We start from the raw sequence: 25,397 nt of genomic DNA, 5'->3' as shown, positions 1-25,397 counted from the left end.
TAATATGTACATTTCATTTTATTTATTGTTTTTAAACATTTTAAAGCATTCTAGGAATCTCTGCCATTTCAGTTGATGTTGATTTCATGTATACTGACGTCTTAGAGTGGCGTCGGCAAGGCGGAGGTTCGTCGTCTTCTGACATGGAACTGCCAAAATAAAACTTTAAACAATAACTCCTATATATAATGCGCACCCCAACTTTGACCCAAAAAAACTTGGAAAAAAAGTGTGCATTATATTCGAGATTTTATAGTATCTAGATGTACTAGTGAAGGGCATTAGCAGTGCCCAAAGAACTTAATGGCCTGGTACTCAAGACAATAATCTGTAAATAATCTTTGAATAAACCTGGACTATGGTTGGTCCTGCCAGGACATGTGGCCAGGTCACCTGATGCTAGAATACATTTTGGATGTGGTACTTTACCAATGCAAGGGAGAGAAAGGATTGCAACTGGATACAAAGGATTCCTGCCTTGGGCAAAATCTATTTATAGGCAGAGAACCAGATAATAGAGAGTTGGCAGTTGTGAGACACCAAGACACCCTCTACTTACCACCCGGATGACTGCTGGAAAAATCTAAGACTGAACAGGGGGAAGGTTCAGGCCCAAACTAGGAGGCTGTCTAGATTACGAGCCAAGATTATTAAAACTGTTGTTAGGGTAAGAAAATGCCATGTAACAAGTTCCTTAGAGTATTAAGAGTTTAGCAGGCACATTCCATTTGGTTTTGCTTAGTAATTTACTTTGATCTAAAAAAAAGAGAGAGAGAGAGAGATCAATGGCATCTTAAAGACTAACAACTTGATTGTGGCATAAGTTTTTGTGAGTTGAATTGTTAGTCTTGAAAGTGCCACTGACTCCTTATTGTTATTGCTGAAACAACCTAACATGGCTACCTCTGAAACCTTACTAAGCTGTCTGACATCACTAGTGCCCACTTATATCTGACTTTTTATACTTCATCAAATCACTTTAGTGTATTAATAAATCCAGTGTAAATAACTGTTACCTGAGGGGGTAGAACAGCTGTTGCTAAAGGGAGTGAACAACTTACGAGCTTGCTCTATATAGATCTTTATGCAGAGTAAGATGGATTTATCTGGGGTTCCAGTCTCATTGGCGCTGTGCAGTGGGGTGCTGTGTCAAGGCATTGTGATTGAGCCTTTGCAGAACTGAACTGCTCTCAGTGTTTGTGTTTCTCTAGCTTGGGCTGTGACACACACACACACACACACACACACACACACACACACACACACACACACACACACACACACACACCACCCCAAATCTGTGCCCTTGCTGGGGAACCCAATGCTTCTGGCTCAGCAGGGTGGTAGGTATACAGGCTCTGTGGTAATAACAGCCCATTAGTTGACAGTCTTGGTGACCGAACCTATCACAGGGTTCATGGAAAAGAAAACAATATATTTTGAGAGTAAGTGATTCAAATGAAAAATACAGTCGCTCGAGAGAAGAGCTGTGTAAAAATAGCAACACTGGAGTCTTTGTTCAGTCCCGCGCTATGGCTTCACATCAGATATGCTCAGCTCACAAGTAATGAGCTGCAATTCTAACCGCAGCCTCCCTCGGGGATTTGAAAGTCAATCCAGGTTCTTTTCAGATCCTGAATAATTACCAATAATTTAACCTACTAATATGTAATAGATAAAGGGCCAGAGCCTCAGCCAGCGTAAAGCCGCAGTGTACCTTTTTCCTCCATGGAGATTGATTTGTCAGTTTACTCCAGCTGGAGGTGCGACTACCGGAAGATCCCGGGTGCTTTCTGCTGCATGGGCAGTGCAGCCCTTCATCTAGCATAACTGGCGAAAGTTAAACTGGGTCACTTTTGCAGCCATCTGGTCATGGACTCACAGCTGGTGTGGGACTGAGGTGGGAACCTGTGTATGCCTTAGGGTAAACAGCAGATGTACACTAACCAGAAGGTTGTCTTAAGATAAGCAACTCCAGATAAGTAAATAACGTAGCTGGAGTTCACTCACCTTAAGTTGAATTTCCCTGGTGGCCCCACAGGCCACAGTCAACTCTCCCGTTGACTTTCCTTATTCCTCGCGACTGTGAGGAGCTTCAGAGTTCATGGTGGCACCTTCAGCATTTGACTTAGCAGGTCCTTGCCAGTGTTCCCCCTAAGCCCTGGTCGGCGCTAGGGAGTTGTTTCGAAATAACCCCCTTTAGGTCGAATTTATAAGCAGAGCATCCACACTGCCAAGCCTGTTATTTCGAAATAACGGGCTGTTTTTTTAAAAATCCATGTTCCTGCTTTCCTTGGGGAATAATGCTAATTTCAAAATAGCTTTTTCGAAATAGCTTTAGTGTGGATGCTCTGCTGCAAGAATTCAAAATAATTGGCCTCTGGAGGCCTCTCGCAGCTGCACCTCTGACTGCTCTGGCCACACCTGGCATCTCCACCGCTCCCCTCCTCCTGGGAACTTAAAACTCCCAGTAGAAGGGCTTGGCTCTCACTACCCTCCAATGTGGCACATGTGCAACACAGCAGCAGGCAAGGGAGCCATGAGCAACCCCAATGCTCCCTCTGCGCCTCCCACGGCTGCCAGCACTCCTGCTGCTCCCTCGGCTGCCACTAGATAGGTACACAGGGGAACTCCAGCCTGGATGGGTGCAGAGATCCTGGATCTCAACACAAGGTCTGGGGGAGACCACCAACCTCAAGGATCTATCTCTGCACCAGAAAGTGAAATGCAGAGCTCTGTGGCCAGATTGCCGCCAGCCTGGCTGAGAAAGGTCACATCCGGACAATCGACCAGTGCTGGATGGAGATTAAAAAGCTTCGGAGGCATACCACAAGGCCAGGGAGCAGAGCGGACACTCCGGAGCAGCACCACACAACAGATGCTATTATGAACAGCTAGATGCCATCCTGGGAGGGGGACCAGGAGAGGGTGGAGTTCCGGAAGATGCGGGCGTCGTTCACCTTTTCCAACCAGCTGATATTTGTGAAGCATCTCTTGCGATCCATGAGGGCCTGCAGAACCATGGAGAAGTATCCCTTCCTATTGTTGAAGTCCAAGGCACGGTGGTTAGGGGCCAGGATGGGGATGTTTGTGCCATCTATGGCCCCCCGCAGTTGGGGAAGCCCATGGCAGCAAAACCGTCAATGATGCTGTCCATGTTGCCCAGTGATGACCCTCTGTAGCAGCACCTGGTTGATGGCCTTGGCTACCTGCAGGAGCACAGACCGACTAGATTTCCCCACACCAAACTGGCTCCCAATGTAGTGGTAGCTGTCCAGTGTGGTGAGCTGTCACAGGGCAATGGCCACACACTTCTGCATGGGGGTGGCGGGTTGCATGCAGGTGTCTTGTCACCTGAGGGCAGGGGTGAGTCACTCGCAGAGCTCGAGGAAGGTGGCCTCCTGCATGCAGAAGTTGTGCAGCTAATGCTGGTTGTCCCATCGCAGCTTGACAATGAAGACCCACCAGTCCGAGCTCGTCTGCCACGTTCAAAAGCGGCGTTCCACAGTGTCGAGGGGATTGAGGAGCATGAGCCACAGCAGGAGCTCCAGGACCCGCATGAGCAGGGCCTGTGGTCCATGTTGGAGTTTGTCTTGCAGTTCTTGGTTCTAGTCCTGCTAGAGCAGCATGTGGATACTTTGGTGAACTGCACCATGAGGTGCAGCACGAGGCCTGTGAGCCTGGCACTGATTTGCAGCAACTCTGGTCCATGATGTGAGTCCTGACCACGCAGCCACAGGAAGTATCCACCCTCCTGGCGCCCTCCCTAGAGAGCTTCCGGGGCTCAAAGTCCAAAGCAGGCTCCAATCAGTGTGGACGTGCTATTTCTGAATAATTCTACCTAATTTCAGTGCTTCCCTGTAGTGGGGACACGCTATTTCAATTTTGTTAAGTTGGGAGTTATGTCAATTTTAGCTATTTCAAAATCATTTCCCAGTGTAGACACTCAGAAGCTGCGTGGCAGCACGGCCCTGCGGCTGCTTAATGAGCCCTGCCCAGCCAGCGGCTTAGGCCTCCACAAACTCCACTTCTCCCTCAGCTGCAGCAGCTGCTCCCTGCTGAGGACAGAGCAGCGAGTCTCCCCAGCGTGGTAGGGAGGGGACGTGGAAGAGGTTGCTATTATCAATCCTCTGACCTCAGTTAGTTAATGTGTTGTTATCTCAGGACCGCAGTGCATGACTGGATTTAAATTGAGGGCCGGATTCACTGGTATATTACAGGCCAGTTCAACTGATTTTACAGCTGCTTTGTGGGACTGGAGTGGCCAGAGTGTGCTGATAAATTTGGGCCCTTGTTTTTAAATTAAAAATCAACAAACTATCTCTTTCTTTCTCTCTCTCTCATGCGCGGGCACACGCACCTATATTCACTCACACGGAGAGGAGCTTTCCATTTTGCATGTCTTTCCCTTGCATGGTTCTAACCTTTCTATTTCGTTTCATGTCAGCCCTGCAGGAGAGACAAAGGAAAAGAACATCTGTTAGATAGCTGCGAATGCGCCTCCTCGCTGCCGCTGATACAATTCCTGCCAATTCTTCCCCTTTTGCCACTCAGCTGGCGCTCCCTCTCAGAAGGTGTTTAGCAGGCCGTTTGACAGAGATTTAGCAACTCGCTAGGCTGAATTTATGCCGTCTCTGTCCTGAAGGAAATTAAGGACTCTAAAACTGAAAGAAGCCCTGCTTATCACAAGGTGCTGTTCTGGCAGCACAAAGACACGCCGGAGGTGATTTCTGCTGCTTCAAATTGCCTCTAAAGGTGATAGGCATCTAAAAATAGCCAGCTTCCTAATCCCTGTGACATTAAAAGTCTTCCTTGGCAAACAGGGAATGAGCAATAACTGTGCTCTAAGGTTTTTTTTTCCCTTCCTCCCGCTTTCAATATGCCTGACATATGAGTCAGAGCTCTTCTGCTCCTTTAGCGATGGCTTTAAGTGGCAAAAAAAATGAATACTTGACCCACCCACGTACTCACAGGTACCACTGGATTCCTCTGGCAGGCTGGGCTACCTACAGTAAGAAAAGACCTCCACACATGAAGTCTGATAAACACCATTGCCCTTCTTATCCAAATGCTCTCTTCTTGACGCTAAGGGGATTCTGCATTCAGCAGGCAGCCCAAGAGCCCTGCTAACAGGCCCTGAGCCAGGCAGAGCTTTGCACCTCGGTTCAGACCAGTACACCTCCAAAGACTGGTAGCTGGGAGAGAACAGGATGCGTAAGTTTGTCAGCAAGTTCACCAAGGCTCCACGTATCTGACGTCTCAACACTGAGGGTAGAGTCTTCTCTGAGAGTATGTCTACACTAGCCCCCTAGTTCAAACTAGGGAGACTAATGTAGGCATTCGAAGTTGCAAATGAAGCCCGGGATTTAAATATCCCGGGCTTTATTTGCATCTTCCCGTCCGGGCGCCATTTTTAAATCCTCTTAGTCCGAACTAACTGCCCGCGGCTACACGCGGCCGTCAAATGTTAACTCGAACTAAGTCCTGTTATAAGGTGTAACAGTTAACTCGAAATAAGGACTTAGTTCGAGTTAACGTTTGACTGTCGCGTGTAGCCGCGGGCAGTTAGTTCGGACTAAGGGGATTTAAAAATGGTGCCCGGATGGGAAGATGCAAATAAAGCCCGGGATATTTAAATCCCGGGCTTCATTTGCAACTTCGAATGCCTACATTAGCCTCCCTAGTTCAAACTAGGGGGCTAGTGGAGACATGCCCTGAATGATTAAAACAATTGTCAGCCTGCCCTTTTCCCTAAGTGGCTATTTCAGTGTAGCAGAGAAAGCCGGGCCAGACAAGTGAACCCAAATTGCTCCCATCCTTTCTGTAATTCTAGAGTAAGGGCAGTTGGGAGAGAAGGAATCTCCCATTGGACAGCTGGTGGGCAGACAGCCCTTCAGCTACAGCAGCAAACAAAAAGAGAACCCACCATTCATCCAGCGGGGAACAGATCTGCCCTCCTGTGGCCCAATTCCTAGATTAGTGCAAGTGGCCGGCCTTTTGTCCATGGACAATGTACTCCCCCCATGCGAGAGAACCAAATTTGGCATAGGACATAGTGCAGTGCCCAAGTGAAAGGGCAGCTTATGATACATCAGTGACAGCACCTCACCTCCAACTATTCTGCAGCTCCCCAGTGTTCAGCTGGAAGGGAAAGAGGGGGTTTTAGCCTTCAGCCTTTCCCCTGGCTAGGTCACCTGTCATAGAGCATGCATCCATTGCAGAGTGCCCAGAATATTTTCTGCAGCTATAAGACAAAGTATCCGATTGTGCTTCCACAGTCGCTCCTCTTCGCTGCACCATGTCTCCTAGCAAATTCCTAGGAAATCTATTCCAGCCTGACATACCTTGGGCCTTTTATTGCAAAGGAACGTTAGCGGCAAATGAAAGCAATTCTTCTCGTCTCCTTGCTGCCTCCTCACCCCTCGCCCCCGCCACTCCATCCCCAGCTCCACTCCCAAGAGCACTCGTCTTTCCAGTGTCTGTAGGATACCGCGCAGAACAATTCACTCGATGTACTGCAACCCACTGAAGCCTGGAATGAAGTCCTAAGGGCAGTGTCTAGGGCCAGTGAATGACGCATCAGGATATTGGTCCCGAAAGGATTTAAAAAAAATACTGCAGTTTTAATCATACCTACACATAAAAGTACTTGCTTAATTTCCTCTTTCTGCATAAATGATAGTCACATTTTCATATTCATTGCTGAGGAAGCTTCCAGTGTTTCATTTGCGAGGCTGACATCCATTGCATATCAAATTGAGTGCTGGCTGCTTTTTATAGCACACAAGATTATACTTGTCTTAGAAGATTTTCTAGTCTCTTTATTGTCCCCCTTTAATAATATTCCATCCCCCTTTGCCCATGGCCCCTGTGTTTACTCTATCAGCCAACGGTAGCTCCTGAATTATTGCTGGCTTGCTTACCGTTGTGAATGCTCATGAGACACTTTTGGCTACAGCTGATTAGATAACCCCCAACAATGACATCATTTGCTTTACTCTGTTTCCAAAGTGTCTAGATTCAGTTCCCTGTGTACTATCATAGTTACACAAGAGGGTTGGAATCACAGGGGGTTCATTGCAGCCACCAGTGTGTGGACACACCAATCACTTCTCCTCTAGACTAGTGCCTATGAAGGCTGCGTCCGCATCACAGTGGAAGTAACGGCTACCACGACACAGTGTTGCAGCTCCAACCGCCCCAACATCTGGCTCTGCACAGACACTCTACATTTGTTCTGGTGAAAAAGTTACTGGGAAGAGTTTTGGGGGCATCGTGTTATTTGTGATGTAGACATCTGTTCATTGGGGCATTGACTTGTTTTACATCAGTACCAGTGTAGCAGCGGTGATGTTTTGACTGGAAGGTTTTTTTAATTTAAAAATGATTTTTTGGAATTAAATGTGTTTGTTAAAAGATTGGTGACTCCTTGCAATGGAATGCTTTGGGGGGGGATTTTTTAATGAACACCTTGAGATTATACTCAACAATTCCATCAGACAGCATTAGGCAGTCTAAAGATGTTAATCCTATTTTCTTATCATACATTTTTCAGAATATTAAAGAAACATGCCAGAAAAATTGCAAAAAAATATTGTAGGTTTCTTTCAAATTTCAGAAAGCAAACCACTTCACAAATTGGAAATTCTGTATTTTGACATTGTCTCTGTACCAAACAGCTGATGGCTGCTATTCACTACTGACCTATACAACTTTAACGTAAATGTTATTTCCATCTTAACATATGGATGTGAAAGCTGTAAATCCACCAAAGGTAGACAGGCATCGAAACACCTTCCAAAGCATCTCCTTCAGGTTACCTCTACACAGGAAACAAACAAACAAAGAAACAAAGAAACAAACAAAAAAACCTCAGCAGCACATGCTTTAGACATTTGAGTCAGACTCTGGAACCCCTTCCAGTCACAGGGTCCCAGAACAAGCCCAAGCAACAACACCACAATTAAACAGCCCCGGAACCTCAGCCAGAGCCAGCTGACATGGGCCAGTCACAGGCAGTGAATTGCTATATGGACATACCCTCATAGCCAGGGTACCCAGAAATGAAATGTATCAGAGGGTAACCTGCCTCTGGAATTTCCACTACATGCATCTGACGAAGTGGGTTTTTGCCCACGAAAGCTTATGCTCCAATAAATCTGTCAGTCTATAAGGTGCCACAGGACTTCTCGTTGTTCTTGCAGAAATGAAATGCTTTGTGTTCCATGAGCAGCTACGGCACCACTCCACCCACTTTTCTTTCTACGCTGAGCTAAGGAGTATTTTCAGTTTTAAAAATATGTTCAAAAGCAAACAGCAAGTCACACGAGAGTGAGAAAAGAGGGTCATATCAAATTTCTGCTCGATCGGTACTCAGAGGGTGATTATTAAATTATTTATCAACCAGCAGCATGCTGAAATCTTTGCCAACATTAATTATATTTTCCAATGTTAATTACATTAACATTTTATACCATGTTCACTTTGCACTTTGGAACACTGAAAACAAATGGGCATGTTCCCGTGTCTTGTAAAACTGCTGACAGAGTAATCAAGCGAGATCTTAGCTTGAAAGGAGAGGAGTTATGACAAATTGAAGAGCAGTGAACATTGTCCCCGGAAATGCTCTCTGCCATCACATTTATTTAAGGACAGAGGAAGAGAGGCATAAAGGGTTACTGAGCAGAGGATTTATCCGTCATTAAGGTATCATTAAAATCTGGCCTCCTTGACAGGAAATGTTTTATGAGTCACAGGTTCATAGATTCCCAGGCCAGAAGGGACCATTGTGATCATCTAGTCTGACCACCTGGGTAACAGAGACCAGAGAACGTCCCCAAAATATAATTCCCAGAGTAGATCTTTGACAAAACATCCAGTCTTGGATGTGAGATGACACAAGAGCTCAAACACATTGTACCCCTCAAGCCAAAATTACCATATACATTAAGGGTTTTCTTTTAAAAGATTTAACTTCAAATACAAACACGTATTCAAGTCTGAACATTTACATACACACATGCACACACACACAAAGGTAGTATCCAAAGGAGTTGACTAAGGAAACTAGAAAAAAAACATAACAGCGCCAGACAATGCACCACAGCAATGGAAGGGAAAACACTGACTGTAAAAAATTGCATATTATGAGTGAAAAGTGTAAATGTAAAGCTTAAGTAGTTATGGAACAAACAGCTGGAGAAAGACTAACATAGCAAATTAAGAATTGCTTTGCATGAAATATCTTCCTTAAAATAACTGTCTCCAAGAACACGGAAAGGGGAAAAAAAGAACAAAACCGAAGAATCTCTCTGAGGAGACACTGAAAACACATTAGCTCCTCAGGGAGGCAAACAAAACGCATGACTAGAATTAAGAAAATCTTGCTGGCTAGCAGACAGGAAGATGCAATGAGCACGTAGTGCTCAGTTCCAAAGTGAAAGCCTTAAGGCTAGAGCCATTTGGCTCTGCCCAATGTAAAGACCAGCAATGCATGCTGGGAAAAAGGGTATCCCAGCAACACTGGTTTTCTTTTGCTACGGAAACCAGCACTTGCGGTTGTTGGAGACTCAAGACTGGATTAGCATAAAATGCTACTTTAACTGAGTTACTGGAGTATGCAGATTATCATGCGTTATCAGGGCCATGACTTAGCTACACGCTGATCACAAATCTCAGAAATGTTTAGTCTTGTAAAAATCCAGCACTCCTCATTGTTTTCGCCAATTGGCTCCACATTGGAACTCCACAGCATTTTAGAGGAAGGAGGGACTTTCAAAAGGAGTCAGCAGTCAGCACTGGCCTCATTTTGTTATTGTTGAAGTTGGTGACTTTGATTAGCTTTAGGAGCAGCAGAATTAGGCTTCCGCGTGCCCCTGGAGATGCGTTTCAACAGTAGACACCATAAGCCCTGTAACACATCTCTACAACCACTGCTTTATCACAGGCTTTCTGCGAATAAAAAGGCATAATTCATAGAAAACAATTCCACAACACCTTGTGCTACATTTGTCCAAAAAAAGGTCATTCAAGAATGTGAAAGCAGAATGCGAAAGCTGGAGTAGGTGACCATACACTTGGTTTCTGGCTATTGATTTTTTAGCAGGTTGTGCTGAAAATCTGTTTTATGTCTGAGAAGGAGGCCTCTGGAAAATGGAAAAACCTTAAAGTGCTGGGGGCTGGCACTACTCCTATTCCTTTCATCACCATCTGAAGTCTCCGGAGATGTTTGTTGTACTCTAAAGCAGTGTGAGGTCTCATGCTGGAAGACCAAATGAAATTAAATGTAGCCAACTAGTTCAGTTACTTGCTTCAGAGGGGTAGCCGAGTTATACTGTAACAGGAAAAACGTAAACAGCAACCAATAGTCTAGTAGCACCTTAAACACTAAGGCTACGTCTACACTGGCATGAATTTCCGGAAATACTTAAAACAGAACAGTTTTCCGTTATAAGTATTTCCGGAAAAAGAGCGTCTACATTGGCAGGATGCTTTTCCGGAAAAGCGTCTGTGGCCAATGTAGACGCGCTTTTCCGGAAAAAAGCCCCGATCGTCATTTTTGCGATCGGGGCTTTTTTGCGGAAAACACTACTGGGCTGTCTACACTGGCCCTTTTCCAGAACAGTTTTCTGGAAAAAGGACTTTTGCCCGAGCGGGAGCAGCATAGTTTTTCCAGAAAAGCAGCTGATTTCTTACAGTAATCCGTGCTTTTCTGGAAATTCAAGGGGCCAGAGTAGACAGCTCGCAGCTTATTCCGGAAAAGCGGCTGATTTTCCGGAATAAGTGGCCCAGTGTAGACACAGCCTAACAAAGCATGTAGATGGTATCATGAGCTTTCGTGGGCACAACCCACTTCTCCTGTCATCTGAAGAAGTGGGTTGTGCCCATGAAAGCTCACGATACCATCTACATGTTTTGTTAGTCTTTAAGGTGCTATTAGACTATTGGTTGTTTTTTAGGTTAGTTCAGTTAAGTTAGTCCCCATGTTGTTGTGAATGAGTCTAACCGCAATAGAAGCAATAGCCTCTCTATACCGTGCCTGGTTTACTTTTTGAATTGAAGATCTTTAGTGGCTTTTTTTCCCCTTTATAACCACAGGTAACGCCCTCTGTTGCTAATGGGAATGTCAGGTGCACGCTGAGAGAGAATACCAATTGTTTATGCAGCACTACTTCTTTCTTTGCAAAGCTACTGGGCCTAAGTCTGCCATGTTTCCTACCTTGTTTAGGAATTTACACATAGGCAAAGCAAGTGTGAACGAGGTGTATAAAACTCCTGCTCTGATTCGGACTCCATTTGTGCTCACAGGGCAAGGTACAGATGCCGAGGCAGCGAAGCATCAAGTCCATGTTATCTGTGTTTGAAGGTCAGCTCTCTCAATTCTGCCAACAAAGTGAACATTACCAATCTGGAAACATTTTCTTGGCACATTAAGTACCCCAGGATTTCTTTTATCCTAGAAGGTCATTTGCAACAATGCAAAGGTGAATTCGTTTTCTACTTAACCTCAAGAAAAACAAGGACCAGAAGTGCTGGTGTATTTTCTTTCGGTTGATGAAAAATGAACGTAATAACTTCTGTCTCTTAAATATCTATGTGTTGGTCACTTGATTCTTTGAAAGGATGCAAGATCTCCAGCAGTATGGACTCTCTTATGAATCGTTAATAGCCGTCTGTGGAGACAACAGTGTTTGCAATTCCGTGGTCCCAACAGCAACTCTCAGAAATGACTGCTCACCAGCGAACTCCAGCAACGTTCTTGGAACACTGGCTGTTTACACATCTCTACGTTCGGGACAACATTTCAGAAAGCAGAGTAAAAGACTAGCACACATGGCACATTCACAGAAGCAAAGCAGTTCTCTGTTCATGGAAAATACCACCTGCTTACACAATGTAAGAGTTCTGATGGCTTTCTAGGAGCAAGGGTGCGTGCTATTGTGTAGGATTAACTGCTTGCATTGAAGCCAGACATTGATTGATCAAACAATGTTACTTACAGCTAGTGAGAAGTTCAATTCCTATGGAGGTAAGAGGATTTGGATGCCTGTTCTGGGTTTAAATCCTGTACGCTGTGTGCAGAAGGAACAAAAGTGTAATGATAAATAGTCACAGATGGGCAAAAAAACAAAGTAAAAAAGTCAGCATCTTAGATAGCAAACTGTCTGAAGATAACGATAGAGCTACTGGCTTTCTGTAGGAGCTGAGGCTTGTGGCCTTGAAAATGAGCAGCCCTGCGGCTCACCTTGACCCCAGCAAGCTTTCACCTGCTGATCATGCTTTGTTTATATGCAGCCTGGGCAGAATTTGATTTTTGAATCATGTCAGTGGACAAGGGTCAGAGTTTCTTTTTATGCATTTTCTCTATTTTGAATCGATTTACATTTTTATAACTGTGCAAAATTATTGGTTGGGAAGGCCATTGCATGTGAAAGGTACAAAGTAAATATCCTGAAATCAAACTGGAAAGCTCTCAGCAAACTTTCGTCTTACTTTGTCTGTGAATTTGATCATCATTGGAAATATTTTCATGAGTTTCTCTGCATACTGTGAAATCCACATTTATCAGTAAAAAGCGAACCCGGCCACATTTAAACGCACACTCTGAATACCTCTACGAGGTGTCAACAGGCAGCGCTAAAGAACAGGTGGCATAGTTGTTGGGTGATGGCTTCTTCCCAATTAAACTTGTTGCATGGCAAAGGGGTTTCTTTGTGCAGCCTTTTATCTTTACAAAGAGTATAGAAAGGGCAAAACTGTTTATTGCTCTGGCACTGGTCCCAGTGCTTTTGCTGCTGAAGGACAACAAGACCATATAAATCCCCACGCCCTGAAGGTCAGCTCTGGAACTAGACTGAACCTTCTGTACAGAAAATACATGGGCTTTGCCTTCCCTTGTCAACTCAGCCTGAGCTCTCAAGCCTTAAGTCTGAGCCAGCCTGGATTTTGTTTCAAGTGAAACTTACTCAGCGATTGCTTCTGTGAAGATGGCAAGCTATTTGCAACAACCTTCAATTATTTCTAGCACACACTTACAGTCTGATGCAGAGACATCTGCAAATTTTACATGGCTTCACTGTGGATGATTTTTGACAAATAATCGAGATTGCATGTAATAACACGGAGAGTGAATGAGTAAAGAGACTAACTTGAGAGCTGCTATGCAACAAAAAAACACAACAAGTTTGTATGTTCCAAAAGAGATGGAACATAAGGATTGGTTGTCACTGCTGTTGTCCCCATGTCAAGACATGATCAGTAAATCCAAGAGTGACATATAACCATAGACTTGCATTATCCCTTTTTCTGTAACCCTCACTTGGAGTTCTCCAGCCCCTGGAAACTCTGGAGATGCAAGGAAGGGTCTGAGTCTATGGACAATAATGGTTACCATAGCCCTCTGACACCATCTCCCAGCAGGCTTGGAGTTGGGGTGGAGGCAAATTACGTGAGACACTTCTGCTGAGGCCAACAAGAAGACTGTTCCCTTGGCACGCGAGGAGAGCCTGACCTGGAGACAAAGAGGCAAGTTTCAGTGTGATCCTTGGGACTGGAGCTGAGGGTAGCAGAACAGCTCAGGGAGTCTCTAATTTGCGCCCATGTCCTTCCAAGGGATTCATTGACCTGCTGTGGGATCTAGTGCATGGATCAGTCCAAGCCCTGCAGAGACCAGTGTCCAGAGCGGCAGAGATCAGGCCCAAGGACCAGCTACTGAGAGATAGCTAAGTAGGGATGTGGGAGGAGACCTTCTTCCACCCAGGGCACAGACACAAAAAGGGAACCCTTTCCTTTCTGTGTAAACCAGACACTCATCTCTGAAGTCATCCTCAGTGTTCCCTCTACCTGGGGAAGGGCCAGCAATGCAATGACCAGAGTTATGAGTTTGGGATATGAAAACTCGAAATAGGAGAGGGGAAAGGAAGGGGGGTTTCTTTCTCTTTCCCCTCCCATTCCCCTCTCTTATTTATTTCGACTTTTCATACCCTCAACTCATAACTCCCGTCATCTGAAGAAGTGGGCTGTGCCCACGAAAGCTCATGATACCATCTACATGTTTTGTTAGTCTATAAAGTGCTACCAGACCATTTGTTGTTTTTTTTCTGTATCAGACTAACTTGGCTACCCCCTGAAGGTCCTTTGTTGTACTGTTACTTTGGGTTCCTTCTGAGTGCTTGAGGCAAATGGTGTGATGCCAAGGTGGCCAAGGACAGTTTAAAATGCACTGCCTGTCATGTTGCATTGCTTATGCACAGGAGCATAGTGAAAAATAACTTGATATGTACAGTCAGGATAATTTAGCTGTAATTGCTAGAGATTTCTCCGGGAATACTGTTGTACAATGTGAAGATAACAATCTGGATCCAAAGACAGTTTCCTCACGTAAAATGGAGGTACTGAGGTCAAGACCTGGACTCCAAGACCGTTGTCAGACTGACTAACTGGGGACTTATCAATTGGAAATAACAGAGGAGAGGGGAGACCTGGGTGTATTGGTTGATCACAGGATAACTATGGCCTGCTCATGCGATGGGACTGTGAAAAAAGCTCATGCAGTCCTAGGAGGCATCAGGCGAGGCAGTTGCAACAGAAACAGGACAGCATTAGTACCATTATACAAGGCAATGATGAGACCTTATCTGCAGTGTTGTATGCAATTTTGGTCTCCCGTGTCTAAAGAAGGGGAATTCTGACTGGAACAGGTGAAGAGAAGGGCTACTGAGATGATCCAAGGAATGGAAAAGTTACCTTACAAGAGGAGACTCAAAGACTTGGGCTTGTTCAGCCTAACCAAAGAAGGCTGAGGGGAGCTAGAGACTTGGTGGGGTGACTAACATGACTGGAGCACTGTCATGGAAGGGTATAAACTGTTCAGGAAGAACAGGTGGGGGAGAAAAGGAGGATGAGTTGCATTGTGTGTAAGACAGCTGTATGATTGCTCAGAGCTCCAGTATTTAGAGGGACAAAAGACTGTTGAGAGTCTATGGGTTAAGTTTAGAGGTGGAAGAAACAGATGATGCTGTGGTTAGTGTCTGCTATAGACCACCGGATCAGGTGAATGAGGTAGACGAGACTTTCTTCAGACAACTGAGAGAAGCTTCCAGATCACAGGCCCTGGTTCTCATGGGTGACTTTATTCACCCTGACATCTCTTGGGAGACCAATACAGCAGTACAGATAATCCAGGAAGTTTTTGGAGAATGTTGAGGATAACTTCTTGGTACAAGTGCTGAAGGAATCGATTAGGGGCCATGCACACCTTGACCTGCTGCTCACATACAGGGAGGAACTAATAGGGGAAGTAGAGGTGGGTGACAACCTGGGAAGCAGTGGTCATGAGATGGTAGATTTCAGGATCCTGACCAAAGGAAGAAAGGAGAGTAGCAAAATACACATCCTGGACTTCAAAAAAGCAGACTTTGACTCCCTCAGAGAACTGATGGGCAGGATTGCCTGGGATGCTAACATGAAGGGGAAAGGAGTCCAGGAGATCTGGCACTATTTTAAAGAAGCCTTATTAAAGGCATAGGAAGAAACCATCCAGATGAGCAGTAAGCAAATACGGTAGGCGACCAGATTGGCTTACCGGGGAAATCCTTGGTGAGCTTAAACACAAAACGGAAGCTTACAAGAAGTGGAAACTTCGACAGATGACTAAGGAGGAGTTTAACTATATTGCTTGAGAATGCAGGGGAGTTATCAGGAAGCGAAAGCAAAATTGGAATTGCAGCTAGCAAGGGATGTCAAGGATAACAAGAAAGGTTTCTACAGGCATGTTAGCAATAAGAGGGTAATCAGAGAGGGTGTGGGGCTCTTAGTGGATGAGAGAAATACCCTAGTGACAGATGATGCGGCAAAAGCTGAAATACTCAATGATTTCACAAAACAAGGTCAGCTCCCAGACAAATGCACTAGTCAACACAGCGTAGGAAGGAGGTGGATAGATCTTGGTGGGGAAAGAATAGGTCAGGAACTATTTAGAAAAGCTAAACATACGCAAATCCATGGGCCTGGATTTAATGCATCTGAGGTACTGAGGGAGTTGGCAAATGTCATTGTGGAGCCTTTGGCCATTATCTTTGAAAACTCGTGGAGATCGGGAGAGATCCCGGATGATTGGAAAAAGGCAAATGTAGTGCCCATCTTTAAAAAAGGGAAGAATGACAATCCAGGGAACTACAGAGCAGTTAGCCTTACCTCAGTCTCCGGAAAAATCATGGAGGGGATCCTCAAGGAATCCATATTGAAGCACCTGGAAGAGGAGAAAGTGATCAGGAATAGTCAACATGTATTCACCAAAGGCAAGGCATGCCTGACCAATCTGATTAGCTTCTATGATGAGGTAACTGGCTCTGTGGAAAAGGGAAAGTCAGTGGATGTGATATATCTTGACTTTAGCAAAGCTTTTGATACAGTCTCCCACAATATTCTTGCCAGCAAGTAAAGGAAATATTGATTGGATAAATGGACTGTAAGATGCATAAAAAGCAGATTAGACTGTTGAGCCCAACGGGTAGTGATCAAAGGCTCAATGTCAGGTTGACGGTCGGTTTCTAGAGGAGTGCCCCAAGGATCTGTTCTTGGACCAGTTTTGTTCATCATCTTTATTAATGACCTGGATAAGGGGATGGATTGCACCCTCAGCAAGTTTGCAGATAACACTAGGCTAGGGGGAGAGGTAGAGACACTTGAGGGCAGGGATTAGGTCCAGAGTGACCTGGACAAATTAGAGGATTGGGCCAAAAGAAATCTGATGATGTTGAACAAGGACAAGTGTAGAGTCTTGCACTTAGGATGGAAGAATCCCAAGCACTGTTACAGGCTGGGGACCAACTGGCTAAGTAGCAGTTCTGTAGAAAGGACCTGGGGATTACAGTGAATGAGAAGCTGGACATGAGTCAACAGTGTGGCCTTGTAGCCAAGAAGGCTAATGGCATATTAGGTTGCATTAAGAGAAGCATTGCCAGTTGATCCAGAGATGCGATTATTCCTCTTTACTCGGCTCTGGTGAAGCCACATCTGGAGTATTGTGTCCAGTTCTGGGCCCCCTATTACTGGAAGGATGTGGATGCATTGGAGAGGGTCCAGCAGAGGGCGACCAAAATGATTAGGGGGCTGGAGCATATGACCTATGAGGAGAGACTGAGGGATTTGGGTTTGTTTAGTCTGCAGAAGAGAAGAGTGAGGGGGGATTTGATAACAGCCTTCAACTTCTTGAAAGGAGACTCCAAAGAGGATAGAGAGAGGCTATTCACAGTAGTGACGGATGGCAAAACAAGGAGTAATGGTCACAAGTTACAGTGGGAGAGGTCTAGGTTGGATATTAGGAAATACTATTTCACTAGGAGGGTGGTGAAGCACTGGAATGGGTTACCTAGGGAGGTGGTGGAAGCTTCATCCCTACAGGCTTTTAGGTCTCGGCTTGACAGAGTCCTGGCTGGGTTGTTTGAGTTGGGATTGGACCTGCCTTGGACAGGGGGCTGGACTTGATGACCTTCTGAGGTCTCTTCCAGTCCTAGGATTCTAGGACTTCTAATGGCATGTATCTGTCCCTATCTGTGACTCCTAGCTGGAAATATCACCACTGGGTGGTGATGGGACACTAGAACAGGGAGTACCAACAACCAATTCTCTCTCAGGCATCTGGCTTGTGGGGGTTGCCCACATGCTCAGGGACTAAATGATCACTGTATTTAGGGCTTCTGCAGCGTGCGGAATGGGTCACTTTCTGGTTTAATCCAGTAGAACGGAGGATTCTCTGTTGTCTGAAGCCTTTAAATCATGATCTGAGGAGTTCTGCCATAGATCCTTAACATCTAGTGAGTTACTGGAGTGGGTAGGTGAGTTTCTGTGAAGGAGAACAGAGTAGATGATCATGATGGTCCCTATGGACCAGCTATGGAATCTATAAGTCTCTAACATATGAACAATGCTGTAGGTATCTGTGTATCTGCAGATGTTCCTCTTCACAGAAACTATCCTCATATTCTTGTTGGTACCCCTCCTGTAACAGACAACCTTTAATTTTGCAACATGTTTGAAAGCTTTTCCAGTCTGGGCCCTCGAAGAAGTTTCAGTTGCTGTAGGTGTATTGTAGGGGAGGTTAGAGGAGAAGAGGAAATACAATCTAAATTGCTATCTTTCTCACGTGAATTACATTGAACAAAGTTTTGCTATAGATTATTTAGCTCACTAGAACAAAAGTCTCCTAACCCACATACCAGAACAGAACACCATACATGTTCTGTTTCGGTTAATGATTTTCAAAGCCTGAAATTGGTCCAAACCTTAATTCGGTTAGGAAAAGTTAGCTTTGGATTGTTCAGTTATAGAAGTGTGTTGTCAATCAGTTCATCATTCATATAACATCTTTTCTGAGTGGTGATATTTGCACATTGATAAAGCAAACTAAAGCCTGGACAAGCTTGATTCATGCATCTGCTCAAATTTAAACCCTCTGAAAGGAAACCACTTGCTCTCACTTTAAATAAGGGTGAATTATGCTTAGCTTTGATCTAGTTTAAATAGTTTGATTCAAATCCAATATTCTTCAAAAAGAGGGAATATACTGCATCTGATTTTACCCAATCCAAAGTCCACTGAGTTCCTAATAATTGCGAATGAAATATTTTGAAGGAACGACGAAGAATGTTTAATCATTACAGCTGGTTGAAATTCTCACCTCAATGAGCTTCCAGTGAAAAATGTGCTTCTTTCCACAAAACACATTTTCCACAAGCATAATTCGGTTTCGGGGGGGGGGGCAGATTGTTTATCCTTCAGGAAAATTGAAATTGCAGCTTCTCGGCTGCCCATCGGAATGGGCTCAACAATTTCACAGCCAGTGAAATGGACAGATATTGTCCCAGAGGGTGACTGAGCCCAAGTACCCCAGCTGGAGTCACAGAGCCCAGACACTGTGCCTTCCCACCTTCCCTCACAATTCTGAAACACAAAGAGTCCACAGCTCTCTGTCTCATCCTGCCCAGAGCTTGGGGGGAGGGCAGCTGAGCCCCCAGACTCACTGTCTCTATGGCAGCCTGCCTTGAAGTCTGTCAGTTTCACAAGTGAAACTGACAAAAATATTCCAGGTAGGCCGCTAGGAAGCTGTTTCAGTTTTTTTAAACTGTATTATTTCTTGGCATTCCAGCCAGCAAAAATGTAATAGTTCATCCTGTTTTGGAATTAATTAAAACACACATGAAGGGATTTCTACTTGCCAGCAAACTCTAGCAATCATCTATGTTATCAGCCATATTTCCATAAAATCTGTATAGAGTCCAACAAGGGTTTTGCCACTGACAGCAACAGGTGCACGATCTTCATGGCTTAGTAGAATGGATCTTGAATCCTGGAGCTAGCATGCATTCATTTTATATTACAAAAAATGTTCTGACTTCTAACATCTTGAATGCATCGAGGTGAGCCTGAATCAATACCCTGGATCTGAGCTTTTCAGGGGGGAAGAGGAAAAACGTGGTCAGAATCTGAACCCTGATTTCATTCTAAATTCCTGGAGTTGCCTTTGCCATTGTATGTGGGCAAATTAAAATGCTGGGTCTGAATAGCCCAGAACGCAGAGGTGAAAATAAGCAGGTGTACCCTGATGCGGAGCTCCAGCAAGAGCTGGCTGAGTTGTGGCAAAAGCCAGCAGGGAGCTATTTAAAGATCTAGCTGGGACCTGGCGTGCAATAGGACAATACCTGTAAGAAATTTTAAGTTATCTTCACCACTGCCAGAATGTCACATAGGTAGGAGGGCTGGGGAAGCGAATAGATTGGAAATCCAGATATATTTCAAGTGTCATCACTGTAACTAAATACAATGAAGAGGTTATGCTTTAATATTATGCACGGTAGCCGATCACCTGCAGAGCTGGGGAGGCCCTGCATGCTATTGACTCTGAGACCAAGTCTACACCAGCAGGAGAAAATTGATGCAAGATACACAACTTCAGGTACACGAACTGCATAGCTGGAGTCGGCATACCTTGCACTGATTTTCTTAGCTGACCCCCACAGTGGGAGGACGATGGGAGAAACACTCCGATCGACTTCCCTTAATCCCCGTGACAGTAAGGAGTACTAGTGTTGACAGGGGCATCCTCAGTGTTTGATTTAGCGGGTCTTTACTAGACCTGCTAAATCAAACCCCAGATCAATCGTCAGAGTGTTGATCCTCTGGCAAGCAGAGACATGGGCCTTACCTACATACACACAGAGCATTTGCGTTTATAGAACGGTAAGTGAGAAAGGTGCTAGTGACATTCTCCTGGAAATGTCAGGTATTATTCATAGAATGCAGAGATCCAGCAATTACATCTCTACTATTAATGATCAGTTAGCCAATGGCTCAGGTCCTAAACTACCATTATCTGACATAGCATATGTACTATATCTTAATATTAATGGAAGCTGTTTATGTATACAAAGAAAAATAAATAGAACCTGCCCACTATTGTGCACCTTGTGTTAGGGATTAAAGTTTCTCAAGGAACTTTTAGAGCATAGTTATTGTCACAAATTCAAAAATATACATAACTTCAGAGACAGTCCCTCTTTCCAAAATTACAGATGCATATAGCATCAAGTCAAGATCTGGACCAGCTCTATCAATAGTCAAGATCTGGACCAGCTCTATCAATAGACTAAGAATAAGGTCTCCTGTCTCTGCCAAATCACACGATGCATTCTGACTCTAGGATGACAATGTGTTTTGCAGAAATACCTACGATAGAGTATCAGAAAAAACCTGATATTTTGTATGGGTAACTTGCTCTGGGAACAGAAGGGAACATTTGATTGTGGTCTAGCTATAGAAAATGTCATATTTTTACATTACATTTTTCTCAAACCAAATATTTCTTTCCCCTGGCTCTGAAGAAAAGTAATAATATCCATTTTTTCATATTTGTTAGCTGATGCATCAAACTAACAAATCCCTTCAGACTGTACAGGAAGTTTAATGTGAAGCATATTTACACAGATTAAATGTGGTTTGAAGATATGTGAAACAAAATTATGGAATTGCTTTAAGTGCAAAAAGTTAGATATGAAAAATTCCATTAATAAAAGAAAGATGTGCCACTATAGGCTATATTTGCATCAAAATAGTTATATTTGTCAAATTATAAGGGAATGTTCTGAGTTGATTAGATACCAGAGACCATATGCTGCTATGAAATCAAAATTGAAATAATATACTTTAGTAATATCTGTCTTTGTGTTCATCCATGTAAAACTGTGCAGTGAATTTTATTTGCATTTTTTATATGAAAAGTTGTTCCAATGACAATAATAACACACTTTATTTTGATAGCTATGTGACATTGCATTCTAGGCATTCTCCAATGAAATCTAATTCAGATAAAATTGTATAAGCAACTATTGGAACAGATCATGTTGCTATACCAAAGGCTTTCCCAGAGTTAAGAGTCTTAATTGCATATTTTTAAAGTGGCTAGTTTGGTGGCACATGAGAGGCTTAATGACAGAATATTTCACAAATGAGGGACAGCAGATGCACAATATAGGTGAATATTATGTTCTCCTGGCATGAAAAAGGCCACTTCCTCAGATGTAAGAAGGTAGGAAGGTAGGTAGAGTCCTAGAATGTGGAGTCCCATTCATTAAGTATATTTAAATCTACAGATGACGAGAAAGATGCAACACATTGCTTTCACCAGTATGTTTCCAGGACTGGACTTCAATGTCAACACTAAGGGTACGTCTAAACTACATGCCTCCGTCGACGGAGGCATGTAGATTAGACAGATCAGCAGAGGGAAATGAAGCCACGATTAAAATAATCGCGGCTTCATTTAAATTTAAATGGCTGCCCCGCTCTGCTGATCAGCTGTTTGTCGGCAGATCGGGGCAGTCTGGACGGGCCGCGTCGACAAAGAAGCCTTTCTTGATCGGCACAGGTAAACCTGGTTTCACGAGGCATAACTGTGCCGATCAAGAAAGGCTTCTTTGTCGACGCAGCGCGTCCAGACTGCCCCGCTCTGCCGACAAACAGCTGATCGGCAGAACGGGGCAGCCATTTAAATTTAAATGAAGCCGCGATTATTTTAATCGTGGCTTCATTTCCCTCTGCCGATCTGTCTAATCTACATGCCTTCATCGACGGAGGCATGTAGTCTAGACACACCCTAAAAGTCAAAATTTGCTATATTGTAGTGGTGACCATAGGTGTGATACACCTATGCAATTCCTACAGACCCGTATGGGCATGTAAACATATTTAACTCTTGTTTCACTCAGTTTGATTAGGATTTAGTCTGTATGGCTTCAACAAAGCAAGTACAATTTGATTAAAGAATAAAATAACCTGAAAATAAATTGCCCATGTTTGTCATGTCTATGACTTACCCAAAGGTTGCCTTGAGTGTCATAACTGATATGTCAATGACATGAACTAGGAGGGAAGATGTCACTGAGAGACAGAATATGGAGAAGAACAATGGAAAAGAACTTTTGTGGATATATGAATTTACTGGATTGCGTTGCACTGTTAGGGAATACAAGTCAACTTGTCATTTTCCAAAATAACATATTTCTTCGATTTTCTACTCCCCCTCCCTCCCCCCCGCACTGTGTCAACATGTTTGGAAAACAATAGATGCAAATTAATGCAATAGCCCAAGACAGCCCTAGTCTAACGCTACCAGGAGAGAGACTGTGCTGGTGGTATAATAGGGGCCAACAACCAGCCTTATTCCTTAGATGCTACTTATAACCCCCTGAACACACAAGTGAATTCACAAACATTTGGAAAATAGTAAGGTGATAAGTAACAGTCAGCATGGATTTATGAAGAACAAATCTTGCCATATCAACCTGACAGCTCTTTTTGACACAGTACAAGCCTTGTAGATAGTGGAGAAGTGGTAGGTGTAGTATATCTAGAGTTTAGTAAAGTTTTTGATACAGTCTTGCATGACCTTCTCATTTACAAACTAGGGAATTACAACCTAGATAGAGCTACTAAACGGTGGGTACATACCTGGTTGAATAACTGTTCCCAGAAAGTACTATCAATGGTCCACAGTTATATGGGGTTCTGCAGGGATTAGTTCTGGGACCGGTTCTGTTCAATATCTTCATCGATTATTTAGATAACAGCATTGAGAGTACACTTATAAAGTTTGAGAATAATACCAAAAAGATCTGGACAAACTGGAGAAAAGGTAGATAGAATGAAATTCAATAAGGACAACTGAAACGTACTCCACTTGGGAAGAAACAATCCATTACACACTTACAACACGGGAAATGATCACTTAAGAAGGCGATTGGCGGAAAGGGATCTAGGGGTCATAGGCTACGTCTAGACTACAGGCTTCTTTCAAAGAAGCTTTTTTCGGAAGAGATCTTCTGAAAAAAACTTCATCAGAAAGAAAGCGTCCACACTGCAAAAGTGCATCGAAAAAGCGATCTGCTTTTTTGAAAGAGAGCATCCAGACTGAATGGATGCTCTTTCTCATGTAAGCTGTGAATGCTATGGATGGAATGGCCACCAGGGCACCTGTGCTTTTTCCTCTTCTTCCAAAAAAACTCCCTCTTCCTCATCCACACACGCCTTTTTGTGAAAGAGCTCTTAGGCAAAAAAGGCTTCTTCCTTGTAGAATGAGGATTACCAATGCCAGAAAAAACCCTCTGTTCTTTTGATTTTCTTGCAGAAGAATGCAATTGAAGTGTGGATGTTCCTCAAGTTTTTTCAGAAAAACAGCCGTTTTTCTGACAAAACTCTGTAGTGTAGTATCGAGGGGCGGCCCCCAATACAGGGTGTACCGCCCAGGCCTGGGGCATACTTTAGGCCTCCCAGGTCTGATCCCAAAGTAGACTGCCTCTATCTTAGGGGAAATATGGTTCACTGGCCAAGTCTTAAAGTCCAAAGCCCCTGTCTTAGGGGAAATATGGCCCACTGGCCTAGTCTCTTATACGTAGGCTCTAAGGTCTAGTACTTTATATGATCCCCCACTCGGCGGGGGTCTGGGAAGCAGGGGTAGGGAGACCTGGGCCCTCCCTCTCCACTGGGCTCCGACCCAGGGCCCTATCAGTGGCGGGTGGCTCCCACCACTGGCTCGGCAGAGAGTCCTTCCTGAAACTTGCTGAGCCTACCGGGACTTTTCCTGCTCCCTGCCCTGGGTCGCTTCCTACCCCCTTCTTACGGTCGGCCGCGGTCCCACCTGTAGGCGTGAATTGGGGAGCAGTAGCGGCAGTTCCCCACCTGGTGTCCGGGGTGGCAGAGGCAGGTGCAGCGCCTGGGTTCAGGGAGGCTGTACGGTGGCTCCAGCATTGAGGTCGGGCCCGGCCTGGGCCTGGCAGCGGTGAGATCAGCCGGCCTGGCGCCTCTCTCTCGGGCTGCTGTGGCTGTGGCTGTGGCTCTGGAGGTTGTGCCCTAGCTCCTTTTCCTCCAGAGGTTAGCCCCAACTGAGCAGTTCTGCAGCCCTGCAGCCCTTTATACCTGGGCTGCACTGGGAGCATGCCCAGCAGGGCTGCAGGGGTGGGACCCTCTCAGCCACCTGGGCCAGGTGAATTCTCTGAGCTTGAGTGTGGGGTGGTGCCGCCCCATCACATGTAGACATACCCATAGTGAATCACAGGCTAAATGAGAATAAACAGTGTAACAGTTGCAAACAAGCAAACATCATTCTGCGATGCATTAACAGGAGAGTTATAAGCAAGACACTAGGGCTACGTCTACACTGGACAGTCTTGCACAAAAGTATATGCAAACGAGGCACGGCGATGAATATCACCACACCTCATTTGCATACTTAATGAGCCACCATTTTGCACAAGGGGCTTTTGCGCAAGAAGGAGCAGTCTACACTTATTTTCAGGCAGAATGGCTCTTGCGCAAGAGGGGGTTTTCGCACAAGGAGTCGTGTAGACTGCTCCTTCTTGTGCAAAAGCTCCTTGCACAAAAATGGTGTCTCATTAAGTATGCAAATGAGGCACAGCAACATTCATCGCCAGACCCCATTTTCATATGTTCTTGCACAAGACTGGCCAGTGTAGACATAGCCAAGGAGTAATTCTTCCACCTGTACTCCACACTGATTAGGTCTCAACTGCAGTATTGTATCCAGTTCTGGGTGCCACATTTCAGGAAACATGTGGACAAACTAGAAAAGGTCCACAGAAGAGCAACAAAATTGATTAAAGGTCTAGAAAACATGACCTATGAAGGTAGATTGAAAAAAATGGAGTTTGTTTACACCGGGAAAGGGAAGACTGAGACGGGACATGATAGCAGCTTTCAAGTCTCTAAAAGGTTGTTACACAGAAGGTGGTTTAGATTGGATATTAGGAAAAACTGTGGAATAAATTGTCTAATGTTGTTGTGGATTCTCTATGATTGGAGTTTTTAAGAGCAGGTGAGACTAACAC

At 44.5% G+C, this 25,397-nt stretch overlaps 2 long non-coding RNA genes across 2 annotated transcripts in view; both read right to left on the bottom strand.

Annotated features, from left to right (window-relative positions):
- LOC106731464 (uncharacterized) overlaps positions 1-25,397 on the bottom strand; it is a 511,452-nt gene that overhangs the window by 144,197 nt on the left and 341,858 nt on the right. The window lies entirely within an intron of this gene.
- On the bottom strand, positions 1,263-16,517 carry LOC142830737 (uncharacterized). Its single transcript, XR_012906189.1, has 3 exons — positions 16,195-16,517; positions 12,000-12,071; positions 1,263-4,449 (listed from the first exon to the last, which is right to left on the bottom strand). It is a non-coding gene; the product is annotated as an uncharacterized LOC142830737 (long non-coding RNA).

This window comes from Pelodiscus sinensis, chromosome 10, assembly GCF_049634645.1.
Source record: "Pelodiscus sinensis isolate JC-2024 chromosome 10, ASM4963464v1, whole genome shotgun sequence".
Lineage (NCBI taxonomy): Eukaryota > Metazoa > Chordata > Testudines > Trionychidae > Pelodiscus > Pelodiscus sinensis.
This window is presented reverse-complemented; position numbering and strand designations above follow the sequence as displayed.